The following is a 22,864-nucleotide window of genomic DNA, read 5'->3' on the forward strand; positions in this document are numbered from 1 at the left end:
AGTTGTATGTTCACCATGAATGAGACTCGTATCGGAATGCATGATACCGCCGCTGTTGTTTATCAAATGTGTTGCACTGAGCCGCACAACTCGATACTCCATCGTTTGAAGCGTTCGTTCGTTCGTTCGTTCGCCCGCTCGCTGGTTGCGTCCGTCGCTTCAACGCTCAACACCATCAGCATTCGCATTACAAAAGCCGATAGAACGGTACCGAGCGTCGTCCTCACTGTTTAGAATGTGTGTTTTTTTATCCATACAAAATAGAAACACACAGCAATGACTGTGTACAGTGAACGAGAGAAATACACGACTTACACCGTACATTTTCAGTTTCGAGCATATTTTTACGTGCACGCATGCCATAGACATCGAGACAGAGAAATCCCAATATGCTGGCACCAACAACTCACTATATACACAATCCATCACACACATCGCGGGCAAAACGCACGTTTTGCCAGCCACACTGAGCATAGTGAAGTTCAGTTTTCTGTAAACAGTTGATTCGATCAGTTGGCATCAGGAATTTGTGCCGCCCGTTGTTCTCCACTCACTCTCTATCACGTTCGTTCGTTTCGCTCGCAAAATCGTTTACATTCAAATTCGATTCCAGTCGCGTGCATAATTTCGGCGACGAACCTCGTTAGCATCATCATCAACACACCAAAAAAAAAGTGATTAAATCCTCATTTCAATTCGGTCTGATTGTTTGTGCGTCGACTTTTTTTTGTTGTTGTTTCAGTTTCTCCTTTTTCGTAACGGTCTCTCTTGAGTTGTGAAGCTTTTTTTTTCAAAGAAAAAATCATTTAATATCCGTCTAAAAGTGAAACTAACGAAAATTTATCCAATTTGTACACCAAATTTTCGCTATCATTCGTCGTCATTTCAAGGCAGTATCAAAAATCCACACCAATTTTTATTATGCTAATCGATTTTGAAAGATAACGAGTAAGAAGAAATTGGACGACAACGACAACTCTCGGTTTGTTGCCATATCGCTGTCGCCCAATCAAAATCATATTGAGAAAGGCGTAATTCAATTTTCGCCTTTTGTTATACACGCATCCATCTATTGATCAAACGCTACAACGAAATTATATTTTCGGCTTCAGTTACAAACCGTTCAAGTGAATAACACACATAAATATATTAATAACAGCGAAAGAACGACGACGACGACGACGAAGACGACAAAAAAATTCATCAAGCAAATAAAATTTTCCATTACGAATCACTTTCAATAGGTAAGTACCAATTCATATTGATATTAATTTTTTCCCACTCTGTTACATTGTTTACACCGACGACAGTTACTTTTTTGCGTGTGCTGTTCGTTGTTGGTTCATTGTTCACTTTGATTACATTTAACTCGATTTGCATTCGGTCTGAAAATTGGTGACGATGAATCGATGGTGCAAAAATGTTGCACTGCAAATTGGAAAAATGTGAACCTTTGAATGCGAAAGAAACGGTTACATTTTTAACATTACGTGAAATGTAGGGTTGTTGTTTTTTATTCCATTTGAAAGGGATTTTATTGGCTTGTTAATAATATTAGCCAATTTTTTTCCTCTTTTTGGCCAATCATTTTCTATCAATTAAAAACACACTTTGCAGATTTTGAATGTTTGAAGGGGAAATGGATTGATGAAGATATTCATAATTTCGAACATTCGGTCCTCTTTTTGCTTTTTTGCACTTGGTCTGCTTTTGAACACATAGACTAGGCAATCATGTGACTTGATGCGGGATATAGAGTATCATTCATTGTGCATCAAAATAACGTTAGAAAAACAAGCACATACGCTCGTTAAATAACAACTAGTTGAATTACTTCGAGAAAATTGACTTCTTAATTGCCGAGCGAGAGTGAGTGAGAGTGACTAAGAGATCGAGAGAGAGAGAGAGAGAGAGTGACTAAGAGATCTAGAGAGAGAGAGAGAGAGAGAGAGAGAGAGCGTGTGTGTGAGAGAGAAATTTCGTCAACATTATTCATGTTCTCAAATTGTATTTCATGGAGCGTAAATTTTAACGCAAACACTCTTAGTTTCAGCCGAAGAACGTTGCTGTGCCACACAGCCGTTGCTCCATGCATTGTAAGTGCTCTTCATTGTGGCTCTGCAGTGTGCTAATCGATCGCGTCAACGCGTGCACTTGCACAAATTGCATCCACTCATTAGATTTTCGTGCACTGAATGAAAACAATAAGAATGATTAAATGAGTAAAATTGTGTATTGGACGGCGTTTCGAAGGGCATCGAATTGTTTTTGATCGTTTCTCTATCGGATAATGGTAAAATGCATCGATATAATGGTAAAATTTGATTGTTATTTAATGGCCCTGCAAATTGAATGCTTTTAATGTTTTTAAACGCATTTTTCGTTGGAAACGCGACAACGACTCCTTTTTTGTTTATTCGACGAAATTTCTTTTCAGTACACAAAATAAACGAACAAATAATATTAAGAATGCGACCAAATAAATAATATTTAGAATGCCGTGAGCGCGTCCGCCCAAAAAATTTATCGACAACGAATGGATAAACGAAAACTATCGGCAAAGTTTTTCATGAGTTGTAATTAATGACGAATTAATTAATTATTAGTCATTCTAATTACAGTTTTATCTTTGTCTGTAAATTATTTATGTTCCATCTTTTGCCGAGGCGAAAATGGAATTTCGGTTTGGATTCACTTCTGGGTGTTTTCTCGCATGGAACATGTGACGCCGGCGTTCTTTTTTGTCGTGCATTTTTACGCCTGTGGTTATTTACACAACGACTATAATTAAAAATTAAACCAGTGCCGCTGCTGCTGCTCAGAAGACGAACACAACAGCAATGCCCCGCACTTTTTTGCACTGTTTATTCAATGAAATTGGTGCTAAAATACACAGACGAATTTGCTTGCGCTATTTTATTTTTTCCGGCTTCGAAATGAGTAGTCAGCGAAATTATATTGAATAAAATTGACGGTATGATACGAAGTGTGACTCGTATGCTCAGCGTTTTATGCAGCGCGCGTGATATTCCATCCATTTTGGAATTGTCAACGTTTGCTTTATTTTTCAAATAAATTTTAAACACACAGAGAAAACTGAGTTGATTTTTACCAAACACACGTTTTCGGATGGTTAAGCATCTCAGCATTTCGTATGCAGCGGATATATCCGAGCATATTGACGACGCAAGTCACTGTATATGCTCAGATGCTAAACTATCCGATTCTTACGTGGCAAAATGTTTGAAAGTGTCAATTTTCAAATTAGGCGCCAATTTTCATTAGACACGTCGTAAGGGAGCTGGTGTCTAATTTGAAAAATACTTGAGTCAATATGGAAAAAAACATTTGTTGCGAAAAACTCCACATGTGTTGGAATTTGACACTTTCAAACATTTTGCTACTTAAAAATCAACTCAGTTTTCTCATGATGTAAACATGGTTTCGTGTGAGAAATTGTCATTTTCGGTATCCGAAATCCAAACAGACAACAAAATGATTAATTTTTAATTTTAAGAGGAATTATTGATTTCGATTGATTTTGCATTAGTTATTTCGAAAGAAATTTGAATTTTTTTCACATTTAAACACTTATTCCATCGAAAAATGCTTCAATCGTCAATCTTAACCCATTTTCTACCAACTAAAAATTGGTAAAAATTACCAACTTGGTAAAAATTGAGTAAATTTATAAAAATATTGAAAAGGAAACCCACTCAAGATGGGCCTGAATTTAAATTTTAAAAAAATTGAGAGGCGAGAAAGGAAAAAAGTCGTTATTTTTCAAAATTCCATTTTGCGGTAAAAAAGCTGCAGTGAAAGGCTGACTCCAAATTCAAAATTCATTCTCAACAAGATGATTTTGAACCGCGGGAGACTAGCCAGGTTTCCACCTTCAAAAAGTTTCCTTTTGAAAGACAGAAGCGAAGAGATTGGGAGATTTTTGATTTCATAAAATGTGTCCCAAGAACCTTGGAACCAAAAAAATGTGTTGTAAAAGCTTGGAACCAAAATGTACTTTGTACAAGCAAAAATACCAAAATCATTTCGAGTATTTGCCTATGTTTACTCCAAATAAATGTCTAATTAGATTAATCTATTTTAATGAATCCAAATGAACAACAAAATTTCTTCTTCAAATGCTTCAAAATCCATTGAAACCACAGTAAGTTAAGTATATACTTGCAATTTCGACATGAGCGTCACGAAGGACGCGTCATAAACTAGAATCAACAGTGTTGATTCAACAAACAATTGTCTATGTTACTCAACTAACTGTTTGCTTGTTTGGCTATCACGACGTGCACGTTCGATGCTATGACCCACTGTCAAAAACCTAAAAAAAAAATCCTATAAAAATGCGCATTAAAGATTGGTTTCATAACGATAAATTAGCATTAATTTGAATTAAAAAATTGTGTCTACGATTGTTATGAACATATAGCTCACGATTTATGTTGAAAAATGGCATCGTTCAAACAAGTGCAGTCGATGAAAATGGAGAAAGAAAAGAAAAAAAAGTTCGACTAAACGAAAACAAATTATTCTTATCAGACTGCATTTGATGACGAAATCGTATTTAAGCGATTTTCGTCAGTTGACGCAGAGTGAGAAGATGTGTTTGTATATATGGCAATCACATGCATCATTAATTCAATCAGAGAAAAAGCGACTGTGATACAACAATTGTATTCATTTGATGTGTTATGATATCGAAAAATATTTTTGGTATTTTGCGAAAATGTGCAGTGCACAGCTGTTTACATATCGCAGATCGAGAGAGAGAGAGAGAGAGAGAGAGAGAGAGAGAGAGAGAGAGAGAGAGCCAAAGGGGATTGTGAATGATAGAACAGTGTCGAACGGCGAAAAAAAGAGGAGCGTCAGGAAAATCAAATAAAACCCAAATTGGTCTGTTCTGACGATGAGGCGAAATTGAAGCGTTTGAAAATGTGTAGCATGTCCCAAAAATCGGAGGACCCGCTCGTGCTCGCGCGTCCGGGGAGCGAACGGAAAATATAATAAGACAATATTAACGAAGACAAATTGAATGTGCATTTATACGAAATCGAATCAGTGCGCTCTATGAACGGCAATCAAAACAAAGACCAGCAACGACAACAACAAAATCGAACGAAATAGAAAGACAGATAGATGGATGGCGGAGATAGGGAGAGTGAGATAGTCAAGCCATAGGAAAAGCATTGTCGTAATGATAATAAATAACGAAATGTTCGAGCAACGCATTTAGCTTTGAACATTCCTATCATTTTTGTTGGTCACATGTTTTCGTCCCAGCTGCGCCGCTCCGTCCGTATAACAAACCGGCCCCGGAATGTCATTGAATTTTGGTGGAATTTTTCGTGTACGTGCCACCAAACGTTTTTTTTCCTAATAATGATTGGCCAAATAAATAGCACATTCCATTGGTTTGCAAAATGATTCCAGTAATTTTCCGCCGAGGTCACCACAATCGCAAATTATGAATGATGATAAATTGTCAACTGTGTGTGTGTGTGTGGAAATAATTCGCTTTTAAACCATGTTTAGCTCCTTCATCAGCCAGAAAACAAACCAACCCCAACACCGGTTCAATTACATCAAACGCACAAATATTGATTTAATAATATGAACAAAACACATATTTCGACATGATTACAAACAATTTCGACAAACAAAACGGTGGCAAACTGGGTTTTCCTTCTTAAACGCGTCCGCATCGAAAATAGCTCAATGTACGAGAATTAAAGTTCATTCGAGTCGAAAGCGTGGTCGTCTAATGTAGCACGCATTAATCCACCAGCTGCGTGTTGATGTGTGTGTATGAAGCGGAACGAAGGCTCATTCACAACGATTCAATAGTGATAGATAGTGGAATTTATTAGGTTTGACAACCCAATGAATGAATAACAAACTTAGCCTCAATGTTCTTCACCTCACTCTCTCTGGCTTTCTCTCTAACTCACATACAGCAACTCAAGAGTGAGTTTTTTTTTCGCCTTTTTTTCGTGGAACCAATGATAATTTCATCGTGACCACAAATATTTAGTTCGCCACAGTTTGGTAATTAGTTTAGTTTGAAGTGTGATGCTTGTGACAAAGGGACAGAGAGTTGGATGAAAGAGAATGAGGCAGAGAGAAGAGCAGAGAAGAGACAGAGAGTCCAAATTTTTACACATTTGTTCTCTCGAACGAAGTGAATGTGTGCATGTATGCCTTTGATGATGCATTTTCAATAATTTCATCAAGTTTATTACATTTTCGAGGGATGTGAAGTATTTCAAGTGCTTTGGAATTCGGTCAGGCACTTCGTCCGCGTTGGCCAAACGTTGATTACATTTTTTTTATAAAAAAATCACCGAGAATTTTAACCGTTTGCACTTTTTTCCAGTGCATTTTAAATACATTGAGTGAAAGAGACACTGGACAAATGCGTGGAAAAACAGAGAAAAGTGAAAAACGAGGGAAAATGTTGGTAGAAGAAGAAAAGAAGTGTGGATGAGAGAAAAGAGGGAGAGAGATCAAGAGAGACAATGAGTCAGAGGAAGAAAGTAAGAGAAATGGAGAAAAATTGAAAGGAAGACAAAGGTATAGAGAGAAAGGGAAAAGGAGCTAGAAAAAGACCCAAAGGAGAAATACAGAGGGTGAAATAGGAAGCATCAGCAAGATCAAGAGCAAGTGTACGGAATTGAAAATGAGAGACACCAAAAGATAGCAATCGAGAATGAGAAAGAATGTTCGGTAGACAAATAAATGAAGAGTGTGATCGAAAGCGGTCTGAAACATCGACACCATCTGGGATAGATGGTGAAAAAGCTCAACATCTCAGAGAGGCTGAACTGTTGTCGAGTGCGAAAATGAAATAACTCGATAGCTGGTGCGAACGAGAAAAAATTCAATCAATTCCGCTTGATTAAGCGAATACATCGAATGATTTGCACGTTAATGCGCACTGGAGTGCTTTTACAAATTAACCGTTTTTCCATCAATTAAAAATGCATTTGCCTTTCAATTGAATGGATTTTCGGAATGTGGCCATCTCATCTCATCTGGCAATGTGTGCTTGAATTGTAACAATGTGCAATGCACATTAAAATTTTACCAATAAAAATTAAGCGTGTCGTAATTTCATCGCCTAGTCAAATGGATTGCGTCCTTCGGCTTGTTCAATGCACATGCACACACGGTGTGATAATGACGACGACGACGGTATTTGTCTGCAATTCAGCTATTCAATGGCTGGTAAATGGGTTGCATTATTGAAAACAATTAATTTCGTATAATATTTATTGTGGCATCGTCAATGAATAATCCCACCCACGTTCTCTCGATGTGCACGAACGAATCGACCAAAAATTAGTTGAACTGCATCGACAAACGCGCTCTCGCACCACATTTTCTTTCGCCACATAATTTTCCTACCGGGCACTTGTGTAAACACTGTGCGTTCAACGCGCACGAACACTCACTGTGTCTCGGTTCACGTTGTGCACAAAATGCAATTATTGAACGCTCGTAATGTTTGGTTTTCAGTTTTGTACCGCTTTTACATCGCCCTGCAACACGACGGTTAATTTATGCACATTTTGCACAGTGCACCCAAGCTGCACGAGAATATATGGATTTGATCTTCAAAGAAAACCATACGGTTTGCAACCTCATCGTTCCAGTTTGGGCGAAATGACTTTCAGTGTGCGAGAGACCGGATAGAAAGTACCAGATCCAAACTTATACCAAAACCAAAAAGCTTGAAGCAAATAACTCGACTTTTGATTCAATAAAATGCCTAACACGGCGAATTATTCCAGCAAAAAGTGATTATGTAGCTCTTTTAAGCACTCCGGAAACTAAATTACAACAAAGAACAGCAACAACAAAAATTTTGCAATCTGCAAATGAGCACCGATATGGAAATCTTTACTGAAATTTTAATTAAGCTGTACCACATTCGATATCATCGCATATGTATGTTATTATCGTTAAATCGTACACTATCTGTTCCGATGACGCACAATACAAGACCAATGAAATTCGAATAAATCAACCCGAAATCTAGAATGCGAACGCGTTGGATGTCGTTCATTGTGCAGTATAGCACACGCATATGTTATGATCGTCTCATGAAATGAGGCATGACACAGTTCATAGAGGTAGAGAGGTAACGAGGTAAAGAACGAGCGAGCGAGCGAGAGAGAAAGAGAGAGAGAGAGAGAGAGAGAGAGAGAGAGAGAGTATGGGAAAATGACAATGAAAGCAATCACACGTCTGATACGTTAACATCGACACCAAAAATCACTTTTCCATACGAATGGCACTCACAATTGGCCAAACCGATGCCATTCCGATGCGAAGCGATTTGTATTATTTGCAGCTCTTAATATTTACGATATTCTCACTCCGTCTCTCTCTACTTCTCCCTCCCTTTTTCTCGCTATCGCGCTTCCTCTCTCTCTCTCTCTCTCTCTCTCCGCATATCACCACTTTCTTTCCATATCCTCTTCCCTCTTCGTCTGCACCTCCATCTCCATTCTTACACTCTCCTTCGCTTCGTTCTGCTCAACTCTTTGATTTGGATTTCAGAAGATAAGCCGAAAATGTGGTGCGATGGATGTTGCTCACACCCCGATCAAAATCCATTCATTCTCGGTTGAAAAAGCACAGAAGGAAGTTGTTCAACATCTCTCGCATCTATTCAATCGTACTTAAATTAAGCTATCAATTCACAATCACTGTATGCTGAAAGCAAAACCAAAAGGAACATTCGGCCTTGTGGATGCAAAACAAAATGTACTCGCATTTGGCTTTTGTGTGGACAATTTGCCAACTGATTGTAATACCAATTTACGTTGCTAATGATCATTTGAATGCATTGTTAGGCCGTCGTGTGGTTGGCCCGGGTGTACACAAACATATACGTGTGTATGTTGAGCTTATTTGTAATGTACAAAACTGCGGCTGATTCCTAGGTGTACGGATTGGTGTACTCAATTTTTTTTTCTCGTTCAGCTAAACACAGCACCGCACCGCACCGCATCAAACCGAACTGAGTGGTAACAATGACAATGTTGTGTCATCCGTTCATTTAATATGCTTCATTGATATGATAACAAAGGCAACAAGCGCGTTGATGCTCAAAAGGCAACGTAATTTCGACGCTAATTTCAGCGCTGTGTGAAATACGTCTTCAACAAATGAGACTATGACGCAGACGCACACGACTGAATTATGTGGTATTTTCATTTCGGTTTTTCCACGCCACACACACACACATACAAAGCATCGGCACTCAATTTTATTCAATTAAATTACGGATTAGCACAACCGAACCGAATATTTTTTAAAAACTCACTCGCTCGGTGTGTGTCTATGAAGCCGCCAAGAGTAATTTCAAGAGTTCCCCGTTGTTTTCATCAGCACATACACATACAGAGAGAAAGAGAGAGAGAGAGAGAGAGAGCACATTTCCCGTTTTCACACCGACCAACAAATATTAAGGCAGATAAAAGCGAGGCGCGGGGATTTAGTCTACTATACCATAATGTCAAATGAGAATTACAAAACGCTTTTTATCTTGCTTATAAATCTCACACACGGAAGAAAAATAAAGAAGAATTTTCTTCTTTCTCTTGCGTTTGGTCTTTGCGATTTAAAAGCGAATGTTTGCATTCGGGCTGGGTTCTCACAGTCTTCTATCTCTGGTTCTTACGGGTTTTTTTTTCTCTTTCTACCGTTCTCTTTGCTTTATTTTTCTTCTTTGGCCAGCCTTAACTCTTGCTTCTTCCGTCTTTTATTCGTTTTTTCTCTCGTTTTGACTCTCGTTTGAGTGTTTTGGCTCCGTACATTCCCACTTTTCCGGCGGTAATGGGTGGATTTATCCCCATTTGATGACTGCATCTTAGCGTTGTTAGCGCGGAAATTCACATTTATCTCAATATAATAATTGTGTGCAAAGGCGAACGAAAATGTAAACGAAAAAGAAGCAGCAGTATGGGGCAACGTGTATCGTTTGCCTATCTTCTCGTCGCCGTGTGTCTATGCGACGAAAGAGACTCATTCAATCGCAGGCGATGGTGATGGTGGTGATGAAAACGAAAAGCTTGTCCCACATATCAACATTTTGTCAAGTGCCATATCTGTCGCTCGTTCTCTGATTCAACCTCCACAGACTCACATATTGCACGCACATCGTATTCACACACACGGAAATTATCCATTTATCGATATTGATCTGAACTGAACAATCGTAAATTCTGATTGGTTTTTGTGTAATGTTCCATTTTCGGAGCGGCGCTTGTGTTCTTCTTCGTGTTGTCATTTTTGTCGCAGTGACAAACGTGCACTTTTACTCAGTGATTCAAACTCGTTCTGTTTCACTCTTAGTCTGATTTGTTTCCTCTCTATTTGCTACTCGTTCTTGCTTATTCTTTCGCTTTGTCTCCTATTCCTATGTCTCTAACTCTCTCTTCCTCTCTCTACCTAACTCACTATCCCGAGAACGTTCCTCCTCTAACTCACTTGCCCTCACACATTATCTCAATTCAATAATCGGGCGCAAATCTAACGAATTCACTTCCGCTTTTATTATGGGCTTTGATTTAGCTCAATGTTACTGCACCATATCACACATTTGGAATAAAGCCATCGAACGAGAGAGAGACAGAGAGAGTGCAATAACGAATGAATGGAAATCTCTTCGATATTTATACGGTTCATGTGACGACGTGATTATGACTCGGTTTTTGGTTAGGTTGTCATTGTCATCGTCGTTCATATCGGCAACCGTTGCTGTCGATTCGATCCTCTATTTTTGTGTTAGCCTGTGTGTGTGTGTGTGTGTGTGCGTTGTGCTCATTTTCCGTTCATTCAAAACGAAACGGCATAGCTCCTTTGTTTCGCATTTAGCGCGTGCTTCATCAGATCTTTGTTTTCACACAAATGACGGCCATTTAACGATGCAATCAATTGACATATTACAACACACTTTTTGTTCGCCCGCAAACAATCACAGCTCGTATACAATTCCGACCAATTTTACACGAGCTTGTGTGCGCAGGGCGCGAGAGGAAGAGATAGAAAATAGGGTATGAAAGAGAATGAAAGAGAGAAAAACAGAGAGAAACAGAGAGAAAGGAAGAGAAAGAGAATGAAATCGAGTATGAGAGCGCGCGTGCATAAGCAGCCAAAGCATCTTAATAATAAATACAAATTCACCGAGAACAAATGATTATATTCATGGAATTTCAGGCGGAAGCGAGCCCACTTTCTGGCATTTAAGCTCAGCCAAACGAAAAACCAACCAAAAACCAAGCGACCCCATTGATATTTAATCAAATGATTTGGAAAGGGTCGACATAGTTTTTCGGTTATCTTGCATTGAGCCCCGCCGGAAACCGCCGATTATGTTGTGAGTGATGATTACGTGAGACTCGGATTTGCAACTCATGATCGATCTAATCTAGCAAATAAGAATGTGTTGACGAGTGTAATCCGGCATTCAGGTGAAATAAAGTGAATCAATTGCGGGTGCTGTATGCATCCTCGTCTAATACCATTGATTTTACATGTAGAATAACAACAAGAAACGACAAAAGTGACCTCTCGTAGCGGAACAGTTGAAACTAACGAAACAAACACAATTGAACATGTCATTTTCATGTTCAGTGTTGGTTCTGTTGTTTGCCGTATAGCCGAAAAGAGATGTCTACAGCTTTTTGGCATTGAATGACATTCAACAATCATGGCTGTATGTGTGCATGTGCGTGTGCGTGTGTGTTTGTTGTATTGACGAGATGACTTTGAATCATCACACGTTTTACCACTCGGTCATAGCATAGCATACAAATGGTTTCGATTTCAAAAGAATCGCAGCTTTTGTGCCGGGCGACCCCGTCAGATTCTTTTGTTAAACGAATATACACATCATATTTTTTTGGGAGCCATCGTTACCGTTGCCGTTGCTGCTGCCATCGTTAGTGACCATAAAAAAATAAAACGCCATTGTTATCGTACGATGCCATTGGTCACAACGACAAATGATACAATAAACACACTTTCAACGCACGTTCACAACGGAACAGTTTTCATTTTACATCGATTTCGAATTCAATTATTTAATGTGAACTGGATTCTTTTTTCGGCGTCGTATGGTGCATATCTGTGAACAGTATTTACTTAACACAGTGCATTTTTCAATAAGAGCTAAGCAGAGAATGAACAAATCAATAGAGTCGTGGAGTGCAACTGAACAGAGTCAAAGTGGTAAAGACCGAGAGAATAAACCGACCGAAATGCAGACAGTTTTAAGGGAGCAATGACAAAATTGTCGCTCCAAGCTGATTATTATTAAAAAATCAATAGCCAAACATCGCAATAATGACGCAAAGCAACCACAGATAGAGACATATATCGATTGAAATAAGTATTGATTTTGACTCGTATTAAAACAAATATCCCGAAGCCAAGCCAAGCGAAGCCAAGCCAATCGCATGCTCATTTTGTCATCAAACCGTACATTTTATCCATTCACTAGTTATGCACACAGCGTCAGACGCATTCTTTGAATTGGTCGTTTTCGATCGCATTTCGAAATGGGCCATTGATTATCTAATTCAGTCTTTGATTCCAGTCCAATCACCTCTACTCTGGCAAAGTATGCTGCATTTTCTAAAATGATTTTCCAGTCGAAGGGTCGAAGAGTCGAAGGGTGTTCAGTGTATGAATGAACCAAGCCAATTATCTAAACCAATCCGATGGTTAGTTGAACTATTTCAATGAGTCTTGCGTATTTCAATGGGAACGGGAACGTGAATCGTTGTGTATCAAATCATTATTATCATATAAATCATTGGAGCCAACTGAATTCACGCAATCAGACCTAAAAAATATTTTCTCACATCTTATTCAATACTGAAAATGTACACCAGTTGCTTCTTATTTTACTCATCACAGTAGTAGATTGACGTTTTGATAGACACATTACTTTATGTAATAAAGACGAAAATAGATGTCTCAAAATTTGAATACAAACATTAGTCGTACTTTAAAGGAAAAAGGTCAAAATTCGTTGAATACAGTTCATTTTCATCAAAACAACTGCATTAATGCATTGCCGTATCTCATTCCATATCATGATGTTGTATAGCAGGTGTATGATCTACGTATAGTTTTGGCCATATTTAATTTCCATTTTCATTGAATCCAATTGAATGCAACACAAAATTCGTCATTGCTTTATCCGCATTCAACGTTTTGTTCCTTTCAAATGAATCCTTTTCATTTATGATATCCAAATCATTTCCTATTTTTGAGTCTTCTTTCGAACCCGATGACTCTTCTCTCGTTCTTGTTTTCGTTTCTTCATCCACCTCAAATTTTTATTCTCTTTCGTTTTATCTTTGACACTTTGACCCTATCTTAATATCTCTCTGTCACTCTTCCACTCTCCAACTCTCTTACTCTTACTCTCAATCTATCACACTTACTCATATTTTCTCATTCGTCCTCACTCACGCTTTCTCACTCTCTCGCTCTGTCCGTCTCTTTCTTGTTTACATTTTTATCCCGTCGTATTTCTCGTCAATGTTCAAATAATTGCGACGTAATGTTTAGTTTGTAATTTCTACGGCAAAAGTAAATAGAAGGATGTTCAATTTCAGTGAAATGTGTTTTTCATAGTGATTTCCGTTCTATTTCACTTGGCAAGTCCCAAAGCAAGCGAAAGCAAGAACAAGTGCGCTTCGAGCTAGAGCGAGTTGGTGAGTGAGTGATGGAAAGAGAGTTTGACTGACTGAGTGAGAGAGAGAGAGAGAGTAAATGTAATGGGAATGGCTATTTATTGTGTCGGATTAGCACGATATAGCCCATGTTGCTTGGGGTCTTTGGTTTGGAACAACAGCAAATGCGCAATAAATATTTTACGTCCAACTATTCGATTATTATTAATGACCGTACAAATTGTTAACTGTCGTTCAATCAAAGCGCTTTATGTGGTGATGAGCGTTGTTGCGCTGCAATGGCAGCAGCAGCAGCAGCCGTCGCATTGCTTCAATATGCAACATTCTGGAACTAATATCGATTTATCGCAAAAGAGTCAAGCAATTTCGATTTAATTTTATTGCTTATTAAAGTTGTACGAGCGTCGTGCATGCAATAAAACAAAACAAAACAGAAACGAAAAAAAAAAACGAGGAAGCGAGCAAACGAGCGAGCAGAGGTGGTAGGAGCAGGAAAAAAATCGGAGAAAAATTGCCAATAAAGCGGCCTGTTTATAGTGCAATTGTACTAGCATTTAATTGTACATTGAAGCGAACAAATGGCTGCTAAATACGGAACAATATTCGAGTGTGCGAGGGAAATAGAGAAAAAAGCAACGGGATGCCATGTCGTAGACTCTAGTTTACAATATTTACATATTACAAGTTCAACATTGTGTAACAAATTTGGAGATACGAAAAAAAAAACAAATTGAAATATTTAACGATTTGCGCCCGACTTAAACTTGAAATATTTAACGAAGTCGTGCCAAAGTTTAGAATTTGCCAAACAATGGATTCGTCAACGCGCCTCAATCGTCATGTCCTTTGTCATGACAATGCGTGTGATTGGGCCGAAACCAAACTTTGCGCTTTCATTGTTTGCATGGTGCGTTCTCATTAGCGTGACTTTGAACTTAGAACGATGCCAGAGAAGAAAAAAAAAAACATCGACCGACGACCGACTTGAACTTGTTGTTATTTCGGCGTCTCTGCAATCAAACCATTTATTTCAATAAATCAATTTGATATATGAACAAACGAAACATTTCACTAGATTCTCGTTCTTTGCGATCTCATCTCTGGCTGCTGATTAATATTTTTTCGCGTTGGTACCGCATTGCCATCTGTATTTTTGTGTTTTTGTTCTGTGTGGTCATAAAAATCGAATCACACGCGTGTACTACCCATTGAGCTAGCAGCACATGGACGCTGCTATGAATCAGTGCAGCGGAACGGCAAAAACGAAGACCATTGAAACATTTTTATTTGCTTGTTCATCTCAAATGGATTTGGCTGCATGAAATGTGTGTATGTTATTATCTGTGTTGTTGTTTTTTTTTCGAATCACTCGCGCGCGCTCCGTTGATTTAGTCAGTTATCGAAATACATTTGCCACACAGTCAATGCTGTAGTTCTTTTTTTGTTCGGTTGGCGCTTTTGTTTAGAGCAGCTGCAAACCACATCGACGCAAATACACCGATCTGCGAAATTCGAATATTTATAGAATCATTGAAAGAAAGATTCGTTGTTTATCCAAATCACAAAACACACAAACCGAAACGAGGCAAAACTAAAAACCAGATCATTTTCATCCCAATGTCATGGACGGGTCTTGTCTTTAAATATTATTATTCGATCGCATAGTTTTTATCGACTATTTTTAGAATTACTCGTTGCAGATTCGGCATTTTCGACACATAATTCTGACTTAATATCAGCCAAAATCTTTTGTTCGTGCCTCGGACCTTATTGACTGTGAGAGGAGGAGGAGGAGGAGGAGGAGGAGGAGGAGGAGGAGGAGGAGAAGCAAAAAACAAACGAATAAAATATTTACCTATAAATCTAACGATCGACTTACTCCGTTTTATTCGATTGGACGAGAATGGATCATGTTTAATATATCGATATGTGTATCTCGTTCTCGTTCTTGCTCGTTCTATCTCTTTCTCGTTCATTCGTCCGCCTTTTCTCTTTTGCTCGTTCGCTCTTTCACTCGCTAGTTCACCCATTCGCTCATTCGCTCGCTCTCTCCATCTCTTTCTCGCTCATTCGCTCGATTTTTCCTTCTCATAACGTCTGTTTCTTCCCATTCCTCCCCATTTCGTCACTGTCTTTTGCGTGTTGTGTCTGTGGTAATTTGTTTTGAAAAAAATTCCGAAAATCGTTTGGTTTCGCATTTTATTATCCCCCGAAGCGATATTCGAAACTTCGTCCAATTGCTCTCATTGGTGGTCCATTCGATTCGACTTGTTTTCTCTTCCTCTTTTCTTTTTCGATTAGCATCAAAGAATGGAACTCACAATAATTGTGGTTCGTTTACTCTTGAAAAACTGTTGGAAAACTGGGCACTTTTCGTTTCGTTAAAAAGACGAGCTGTTTATTTTTTTCTTCCGGTTTTCTGTTTAATTCTATAAGTTAGTTTATTTTGTCAATAAAACTTGACGAACAACTTTCGACAGATATATTATTCTAGCGATGATGAGCTTTTTCTTATTTAATTCAACCAACGCAGCATTTCTACGGATTTTCATAGTTTTCATCTCAATTTCGTTCATTTCTCGTAGTTTGCCATAGTTTCTTTCATCTCAATTTCGTTGATTTTGACTTGGCCGCGAGTTTTCTTTAATATTTTTATAGTTGTTTCGCAGAACATTTCGTATCAATTTAGCGAATGCAAGGCTTCGTTTGAAACGCAAAAAATAGACATGAACTATAGCTCATAGAAAATGCACGAAACAAAGATAAACTCTCTTTCGCCGAAGAAGCTAAAAGAAGAAAAACGATGAAAAACGAGAAAAGCGATGCAAAAATAGACGAAAAAATGGTGGAAAAAGCAGAAAAAAAGTGCATCCCAACGAGAAAAAAAAAATATAGCTCGCATCTCGGTTACAATCTTGCAATGGCATTGGTTGGATAGTAAATCCCCTCCACCCATTATAATAACTTATTAAATGGTTTACATGGAGTTGAAAACGACCTTTTCTTCAGTTGTAGCTTAATCCTCGTAGCACCAACAGATACACACACACACACGCACACACAGACAAAACACTCGTTCACATGCACATCAAACTAAACGATGATTATGCGATGATGATGATGATGATGATATTATGGCGCGAATGCAACACGCAGCGATGCAATGCAACGATGCGAAGCAAACAGTCTGTTTGGACTTAAGCTCGAAAAATTGATATTGACGCGTGTTGTGTGCCGCTTATTGCAGCTTGTATTAATAAATCCAATTTATAAAAGTGTTACAAGATGGAGAACGAGAAAAAAAGCAGCACGTCTTGGGTGTGGAAAAAAAAACGATGAAGCTTGTCTTGGCGATTTGCACATCCAACCAATTTTTTCTCTCTCCGCGGCGGATTTTCATTTTGGAAGAAAAAACCGAGAGTTAAATCATGTCAGTGAGAAAAAGAGCGACAGAACGAGAATGAGTGAGTGCACAGCATCATTTAATGGGGCGCGCGAGAGCATCAACATCAGCAAAAGTTGAAGATGGCTTAGATTTAATAAATGTCTACTTGTGAGGTCTGTTTGATGGTTCAATTAATTCACGTTATTATTAGCGTTGCTTCGGTTTTGCTTCTATTCCAAGCGCGAGCGCGCAATTTTTATAACAAACGAACGCGATGGAGCTTAATGGTTGGGATTGTATAAGTTCAGCTCACCTCTTGGAAAAACGTGTACGAAAAAGAGTGACGCGTCTCCCTCAAAACGAGAGCGAAAGACGAGTGAGTTTTTGAGACGGAAATGGATGATGGCAGGAAAAAAAACAACCATCACTTTAATTTTTAAGATCATCAATCAACTGAACGTCCATTTTTCTTCCCTCTGAACTTCTCGGCCAGTCACTGTAACAACTGACGACAACTGTTTTAATACATAAACACAACATAGTTAAGAAGAAACATAGCTCTGAATTTGGAATTAGCTCTGGTTATAACCAGAGACGAATAGATTGGAGTGAAGGAAGAGCTGTCGCTTGCGCTGACAGATATGACGCAAAATAAAACATGAAATTATGCAAAATTAATATTCAAAATGTCTATTTTCCAACTTGATACATTTTTCTATTGTCGCCGCTCCCGCTATATTTGGCCACTTCAATTCGACGGATTTTCTGGATCGGCTACTTTGCTTATTTTTTTTTTTATTTGTTATTGGCATTATTTGGTTGAGTGAAAATCAACATTGTGTAAGAGCTTAAGCAGTTCGACCGAAGAAATTCCTCCCATAAACAAAATCTAATTAATCGTGATAGATGATAGCATTATGTTTGCAATATTTTTCCCATGAGATCACAATCATCGCGTTCAATTTTCATGACTCATGACAGACATCGATTCGGGAGTACTTCTCCGGACATTGATAGTACTGCCCATGGTGCGGCTGTTGACACTATATTTTCCTATATTTCGAATTGGCGCGTTGTGTAGTTCCGATTTGAAATGTTAAATTACATTGATGTGCCCTTTGAAATTGAGGGCGCTCGCGTCACCTCAAATGACTTTGACGTTCAACAGCCGCCACACGGTACTGCCCAGAAGAGCGAGAAAAAGAATATGTACATCAAACCATAAATCGATATAGAAAGTCATTGATTGTAAAATGAGCAACAATGTCGTCGTCGACATTATCATCATCTATCAAGCAATTGGGTATTATGAGCACGAATTCCCCAGTTCAGACGATCGAAATGACAAAAAAGCTGTTGGGAGTTTATTTTAATGTTGTGTGTTCATAAAAAAATGCCGAAAGAGGCGAACACCAACTGTATAATTGAATGATTTGAAATAAATCTGTGTGCGTTTGTTACTTTTTTTTCGCCATTATTACCCACGAGAAACCAATCAAATTACTCTACGCTGAAATGATGCCAAGTTTAAGTAGTTCAATTTATTCTACACTGTTTAGATGTCCGCCAAGTTAAAAATATATTGAAGATTCGGCTTAACTTCGGTGTGGAATAAATTGGAGAAATTGAACTTGAATTATCAATATGAAACGCCACCTATATGTTAAGTTAAAAATATACTAGACAAACGGTGTAGCCTCGGAATAATTTAACTTGAGTTAAATACATATATTTGTATTACAAATAGTATTGAACTTAATTTATTTCACACCGAAATTACACCGAATCTTCAATACATTTTTAACTTGGCGGGCGTCTAAACAGTGTAGAATAAATTGAACTATTTAAACTTGGCATCATTTTGGCGTAGAATAATTTGATTGATTTCTCTTTGAGTATTTGCTATTTGCGGAATGTGGATTCAAAATGAAAATTCACGTCGCGAAAACAATCCATTGATACAATCATTTTAATTGGATTTTTATACCCAATCCTCTTGTTTTGTCTTGTGTGTGTGTGTGAGAGTGTGAATGTGTGCTTTCTCATGATGTTGGCAAAATTACATTTATAAAGCCGGCGAAATGCTCTCGCACACTTACTGTATCGCTTTCGAAGTCGGAACTTCTCTTTCGATCTGTGTCTCGCTCTGTTTATCTCTGTTTTGCTCCTTTTTACTCCCTCTCTCGTTCTCTTACGCTCTCTTTCCCGCACTTTTCCGCGCTCTTTCGCTCTTTTTCACTCTTCCTCGCCCCCTTTCTTGCTTTCTTTCTATCGCTTCCACGCGAACGACAAAACCCGAACAAATAAAACGGATCACAGCAAATAAATTGTATGAAAATATCATTACCATACGATGTGACCAATCTTTAAATCAAGATTAATCTTTATATTCTAAAATCGAGTCGATCCGTTTTTTGCTCCGTTATGTGTTTCCGCGTTGCATGTGTATACTGCCATAATCCCATCATCGTGGTCGTCGTCGTGGTTGTCATCGGTGGCAGAGCCGGTGAAAGAATTCTTTCAATTACCTCGTAGCGATCCGTTCGTATTGTTTCGAGTTGATTGAAGCAGCAACAACAATAGCAGCATCAACATCAAGTGGCAGTAGCAGCAGCACCGATGAAGAAAGCGGAAAATAAATTTCACTTTGACTAGCGGCAGACACACAATGTAATAATGTTGTTGGAAATATATTTTTAGGCGATTTGTTTCTAACAGCCGCCTCGTTTTATTTCTTTTTTTTTCTTCTTTGCATTCATTGCTTACTCTCGGTCGGCTTTCAATCTGTCCTTTGTATTTGGTCGCTTGTCGTTATGCATGGCGCTTGGTTTTCATTAAAACCGAAAATAGCGAGCCAACACTCACACACATAGACAATGTGTCTTTTCGAAAGAGCTTAGACACCACTAAACACTGTTGCGCTGGGGAGAGAGAGAGAGCAAGCGAAAGTGAGAGAAAGAAAAGACGCGAGTGCGAGAGTGCAGAAAAAAAAATGCGTTCGAATTAAGTAAAAACAAAGCGACAGCAAAATACCTATAAACAAAAAGTGGCTGTAATAGATAAGGTAATGTGGCAGCGAGCATTTCCAAAAACAAAAAACCGTAGACGGTGGTGGCTTTTTCTTATTTTTATTTTATTTCTTTCCATCTCTATCTTCCACCCGCTTCGGCTCAATAAAAACAAATAACAATTGTTTAACGGCGAATGAAATGTTTTTTTCGCGTTCCCTCCCAACTCAAAGTGTGCGGAAAAAAAAAACTGGGGTGAAAATAGAATGTGAATGGAATTGTGGAATTTCCAAGATTCAAAGGCGGCGCAAAATTTGAAAATGTTCGGCCATTAATTCCGCTTTTTTTCGGTTGTGTATCTTTTTGGATTTTTCAGCGTGTCGAGACGGAATAAATGTGATATCACCGAAACGGTGACTAAACCTCTTCGCAAGAGAATGGCGACGAAGAGATAGAGAAAAAAATGTGGCGTGGGAACGAAGCACACACACACATATACTTTTAACCAGATAATTTGTTATGAAAATCGGTGAATAAATTTCCATTGTCGAGTGGTCGATGAACCTTTCTACCGGGCTGATTTTCTTGTGCAACCGATACAAATCGAATCGAAATTTTTGTCTCATTCGTCGTCGCAGCGTGCGCTTTTTTGCGTTCTAAATTGCAATCACATTGAATTAAAAATGGTGACAATGATTTATAATCGACATTCGATTGCATTGCTCAATGCCAAAAAATGTCGTCTGACAAGTGGCAACTGCATGGTTTGACATATTCATCAAATTAGGCCATCTCCCATCCCCGCACCACCATCCTATGCGCTGGTGAGCATTCCTTACCCTATTTGATGGCAATTTTTGTACAATTCAAAATTCATGCGCTATGATTTATTTACGTTGAACCTATTGAAATGTAAACAAATTGTGCTGTGGTGATGGCAGCGACGGAGGTGGCGGCGACACTGACGGCAGCCTGAAGGGTGAATGGGTGCTTATACATCGGTAATTGATCGGCTGTCATGTTGGATTTTGTGTCAAGCACTGGAATTACATCGTCGTTTTGGCGCGCAATTCGTGTGAATTTGAATGTGTTTTTTTTGATGTCGCGATGATGCCTTGCTACACGCACGGACACACACATGGTATGCAAATACAAATCGAATGAAGCAAAAAAAAAAAAATACTGATAAACACGAGAAACGAAAGGATGGATAACGAAATACAATTTCTGGTTGGATGCTTCGCCACACCATTGAATGGGCGCTGTTGATTTGGTGGTTGCTTGTTTGTCTTCGACATTCAACCAATCTCTCATTCCCTCCCAACCAATCGCTATTCACGTTTTTTTCCCATCTTACACGAAGCTTTGGTCTCATTTTTAATAAGAATTTCTCACTCGTCGCTCAATGCATGCTAGTCTAGCTCTCAGATGTGTCACATTAAATCAACGGTATATTTTCGGTGACTTTTCGGCATTGGCTTTGAATATATTTATAGATTATGTTTTATCATGTGCGCCGTTTGTGCTCGACTGCATAAAACAAAAGGTCGCATTTTGTTACATGAAACATACGAAAAACAATGAGCTACTCTCGGCGGCTTTGTTCCTCTCTGGCTGTCTCATCTCTTCTCCATTTCACTATTTCTGCGAATTACACGCCCAATTCTCAGGCTCACATTACTATTCATTCGTTTGCAGTGACATAAATGAAGAATAAACACTTTGCCAATGCTCTTTGTCGTTGATATATTTCAGAAAATTCGACACACTTTCGAATCAACTCCAAATTCAAGTCGGGGACGAAAATTGGGTAGAATTGCTTGGTGTTTGGTCAATAGATCAACCAGAATTTTTTGGGTGACCGTTGAATACAATATTGATAATGTTCAAGTCAATTGGCCAGGTTAACGAGAAATTTCATCAATTTCTAATTAAGTTCCACTTTCGATTTGGCTTTTACCTCTGTCTTGCTCTCAATTTTTGACATCTCTGCCGAATATTTGCCACGCTTAAGCGTCAATAGGAATTCCCATTTTTGAATAGTCTGTTCTCCAACCTAGAACTTCTCTTCTTAACGTCCTGGCACATACTTCCCATATCGTTCTCTCTCTATTGTTTTTTCTTCTCTCTGCTTTCTTACTCTCCCTTCGCCCTCTCTTTCTCGCTATGGTTCTCTGCCTTTCTCGCTATTGCTCTCTTACTTTCTTGCTTTCTCACTCTTTCCATGTGAAGCACTCGCTCTCTCCTTCGCTCTCGCTCTATTCCATCCTATGTGTAGACCCGAACCTCATTCTCTATCATGCTTCAAAATCACTTTGGCAACCGCAACCGAAAAATGTCCAATTGGAAGTGAAACGAGAAATCAACAGTCGAAATTCATTGGCAATTGGACTTTATATCCGCTTAGTCATGAGCGTAAATACATCTGTATCTGTCGAATTAGAAGCGTATGCCAGCAAAACAACAAAAAAAATAAATCCCTTGTTGCTGCTGCTCTAATGCGAACACTCGAAAGAAAGAATACCGGGAAAAAGCGTACTGGTGAGTGAATGGAAAAACAACAGGGAAACGAAGAGTCAACCAACACATGGAGCAAAATGTAAATAGCCGGAATTTGAAATAAATTACGGGAAAGCCTTCCGATATTGTTAATCGAGCGAATGCGTTTGAGCGAGAATAAAGGGAGAGAAAGTGAATATGGAATCGAAAGTGGTTCAAATGTGGAAGCGCACACATTCGTG

At 38.6% G+C, this 22,864-nt stretch overlaps 1 protein-coding gene across 1 annotated transcript in view; it reads left to right on the forward strand.

The window, feature by feature from the left end:
* The first annotated feature begins 505 nt into the window (after positions 1–505).
* LOC129573334 (diuretic hormone receptor-like) overlaps positions 506–22,864 on the forward strand; it is an 86,238-nt gene continuing 63,879 nt past the window's right edge. The window contains exon 1 of the mRNA XM_055453734.1: positions 506–1,244. The gene's annotated coding sequence lies outside the window, so the exon portion shown is untranslated. The remainder of the gene's footprint in view (positions 1,245–22,864) is intronic.

The sequence above is a fragment of the Sitodiplosis mosellana genome, unplaced genomic scaffold (genome assembly GCF_009176505.1).
Source record: "Sitodiplosis mosellana isolate CC-2019 unplaced genomic scaffold, AAFC_SMos_1.0 Smas_scaffold_6062, whole genome shotgun sequence".
Lineage (NCBI taxonomy): Eukaryota > Metazoa > Arthropoda > Insecta > Diptera > Cecidomyiidae > Sitodiplosis > Sitodiplosis mosellana.